Source organism: Camellia sinensis, chromosome 9, assembly GCF_055761805.1.
Source record: "Camellia sinensis isolate YWXY chromosome 9, ASM5576180v1, whole genome shotgun sequence".
NCBI classification, from domain to species: domain Eukaryota; kingdom Viridiplantae; phylum Streptophyta; class Magnoliopsida; order Ericales; family Theaceae; genus Camellia; species Camellia sinensis.
This window is the reverse complement of record NC_138969.1, coordinates 84,353,968-84,357,849: the sequence shown is the minus strand read 5'-3', so window position 1 is coordinate 84,357,849 and position 3,882 is coordinate 84,353,968. Positions and strand designations below refer to the sequence as shown.

Sequence of the window (3,882 nt, the reverse complement as noted above, 5' to 3'; positions counted from 1 at the left end):
CTTTAAATATCCACAGGGGATGGGTTGGGGATGGATACCCACTAATTTCCCCATATGTTTTTTTTTTTTTTTTTTTTTTTTAAGATTCACAACCAAAACTAAATATACCTTCAATCTTTTTTCTTTTATTTATTTATTTCAGGTTCACAACCAACTTCTTCTTCTTCTTCTTCTTTTTTTTTTTTTTTTTTTTTTAAATCGACAACCAAAGCTAAATATACCTCTAATCTTTTTTAAAGCTAATATTCATTCATAGTATAGGCTCACAAGAACTTACACCAGCAATCTAATTTCTAGAACAATTTCTGAGGAATTTTCCTTGTTCCGAGAGACTTACTTCCAATAATTAATGAAGAAACTTCTTCCTCATTTCCCCTACCTCTTGTCCTCCATATGTGAAGGGACACAATTGAACAAAACTTACAAACTAAGTTTTGGGAGTCATATATATTGTCAACAAAAAGCAAAGAAGTTAATTATATTTATTTGAAGTTCACATGAAAATGAGAGCCTCATCAAGACCTTCAATTCTCTCTCTACTTTCAATTCTTGTGCTCTATGTTTCATCTTGTGTAGCAGCAGGTAGTGATTCAGATCCACCCCACAACACCTTTCTCCAATGCCTCTCTCACAATTCTCAGCCCTCCCCACCAATCTCTTCTATTATCTACACACCCAACAATTCTTCTTACCCACATGTTCTACAATCATACATAAGAAACCTTAGATTTATCTCATCAACTACCCCAAAACCTTTGTTCATCATAGCACCAACTCATGTATCTCACATCCAAGCATCAATAATATGCTCTAAAGTTCACAGCCTTCAACTAAGAATCCGAAGTGGTGGACATGACTACGATGGCCTTTCATATGTATCCGATGTCCCATTTGTAATCCTCGACATGTATAATCTTCGATCGATAACAATTGACTTGGAAAATGAGAAAACAGCATGGGTTGATTCAGGGGCTACATTGGGAGAACTTTATTATGAAATTGCCAAGCATAGCAAGATCTACGGCTTCCCAGCCGGAGTTTGTCCCACGGTTGGCGTTGGGGGACACTTTAGTGGAGGTGGGTATGGAAACATGATGAGAAAATATGGTTTATCAGTTGATAATGTAATCGATGCACGAATAGTCGACGCTAATGGTAGAATTCTTGATAAAGAATCAATGGGTGAAGACCTATTTTGGGCCATTAGAGGAGGTGGAGGTGCAAGTTTTGGTGTGATTGTTTCTTGGAAAATTAAATTGGTTCTTGTCCCAGAAAGGGTCACAGTTTTTAAAGTGGAAAGGACCTTAGAACAAGATGCAACAAACATTGTTTATAAATGGCAATACATTGCTGACAAGATTCACAGTGACCTTTTCATCAGAGTTGTTGTTCTTCCATCCACAATCAAGAAAGATCAGAAAAACAGGAAGACAATCAAGGGGAAATTCGTGTCCTTGTTTCTTGGAAATGCTGATAGGCTTTTCAATCTAGTGAATGAAAAGTTTCCCGAATTGGGTTTACAACGCCAAGACTGTTTGGAAATGAGCTGGATTGAATCAGTCCTGTTTTGGTCCAACTATGCCAATGGGACATCTGTCGATGTCCTGCTCGATAGAATGCCTCAGTCAGAAAAGTTCTTGAAAAAGAAGTCTGACTACGTGCAAAATCCGATTTCTAAAGAATATCTCGAAGGAATTTGGAAGACGATGATTGAATTGAAGAAACCAGCATTGACATTTAATCCTTATGGGGGAAAGATGAGTGAGATTTCCGAGTTTGAAACTCCGTTTCCTCATAGATCAGGAAACATGTTTAAAATTCAGTACTCTGTGACATGGAAAGAAGAAGATGCTGAGGCCGCGGATCACAATCTCAATTCGATTAGAAGGCTTTATGATTATATGACACCTTATGTCTCAAAATCACCAAGGGGTTCATATCTAAACTACAGAGATATTGATTTGGGTACTAATCAAATTGGCCATTCATCCTACTCACAGGCTAGAATTTGGGGGACTAAGTATTTTAAGTCTAATTTCGATAGATTGGTGTATGTAAAGAGTGTGGTAGATCCAGAAGATTTCTTCAGATATGAACAAAGCATCCCATCAGTTGCAACTTGGAAGAATGGTAACACCAAATCTGCAATGTAATATTGTAATTGGCTCATTGACTTTGAAAAGCAAGAATGAGTGAATAATGTTTATATGTATTGAAGATGATGAGGAATAATAGATGGAAAACACTTCCCAACATTTACTGCTCTTCCATGTAAACGTTTGTTTGTTATGTGTGCTGAGTCTTCTGGCTTGTAAGTTCACTATCTTACTCTCAGGACTAGAATTTTGTGTTTTCACTCTCGTTTTCTTTTCTGTGCAAATACTAGAATTCAACATGTGAGATATAATATATTAAATGCATTATTGGGCAAGCACATTTTGATCTTCAAAATATATATTTTGTGTCATTTTTGTTCACAATATTATAATTGTGTCAATTTCATCCCATAAAGATTAGGCCCCGTTTGGGATGTCAGCTTTTGACTATTAGGCAAAACATCCAATCACATTTCTCTCTTAAAAAAATCACCTAAAATAGTCACTTCTCAAACACTTCCAAAATATGTTAAAGGGATCCCCATAACTAACATCATCTAGGTGAATCAAGAGCATTTTTAGCATAACAAATTACACTTTAGCAAGACGGGTTTAATTACGTGTTTAGTCTTTCAAATATGTGTTTTGTATTATTTTGATCCTCAAGTTTTAATTGTATCCATTTGTAATGGTGTTAAAATTCTCTTGATTCTAATGATGGATACTATCGGCATCACACGTGGATCACTTCAACACAATTCTAATTTGTGGATGAAATTGACAAAATCAAAAATATTGGGGACCATATGACTAAATATGCATACTTTAGAAATAAAAAGTGTAATTAACCCTATATTATTTATAAATTCTTCTATGTTTATGCTATGATGTTTGGTAATCAAATTCAATACTTAAAAGTGAATGTATAATGCAAAAATTAATTAAATCTGCCTAATAATTATAACTCATTTACTTAAAATTTTTATAATTAAGGTGCGACATATTAAAAACTTATAATTTAATTTGTTATAATGAAAAAACTTTGGAAAGCTATTTGGGAAAATTGCAGTTTAGTGCATTTTTTTTAAAATTGCAAATAAGTAGTAAAGTTTATCAATATTAATAATTAAAGTTATAAATTTTTTCATAAATTTATTAATATTTTGTGAAATTCTTACTGATTTACAACTCTCCCAAGTTATTTGATGTCCCTAGGCCTTTTTCACGACCCAAACCAAAGAGATTGTATTTTACGCTCGAGCCAACTTTTGGTCACTCAAGCCAAGGTTCAAAAAAAAGGGTGGTCGCTCAAGTGCAACTTTTGCCGCTTAAGCCAACCCTCAATCTCTCCGAAACTTCTGAGAGCTCGTATTTTACGTTCGAGTGAAGCTTTGGCCACTCTAGCGGTGTGACAAAATTCTGGAATTTCTAAATTGTTGTTCAAGATGCAAAACTCAAATTCAAAACTTCAAAACACATTCTTTGGGCCCAAAACTTAAGAAAACATGTAGAAACTCATAACACATCATGACTTGAAAACCATTTCGCAAAATCAAGCCCAAAAGCATTGACAATTATCCAAAACTGAACTTGAAATTCAATATATAGAACATGCATGAATTGATATGAATTATTTTCTTCCAAAACATGGACAATTGAGATAATTTGGTATGAAACTTCATGAATTCCCAAAACAAAGTCAAGATGAACACATGCACATGAGAATTCTTTGAAATCAAACTCAAATTGTGCTGAAATGGACATGCATGCATGAAATGCTCTTCTT

General features: G+C 34.4%; 1 pseudogene across 1 annotated transcript; it reads left to right on the top strand.

The window, feature by feature from the left end:
- The first annotated feature begins 281 nt into the window (after positions 1-281).
- On the top strand, positions 282-2,255 carry LOC145798676 (berberine bridge enzyme-like 8 pseudogene; annotated as a pseudogene). The gene has a single exon (XR_014340053.1). The product of XR_014340053.1 is annotated as a berberine bridge enzyme-like 8 pseudogene (transcript).
- Positions 2,256-3,882: the final 1,627 nt, after the last annotated feature.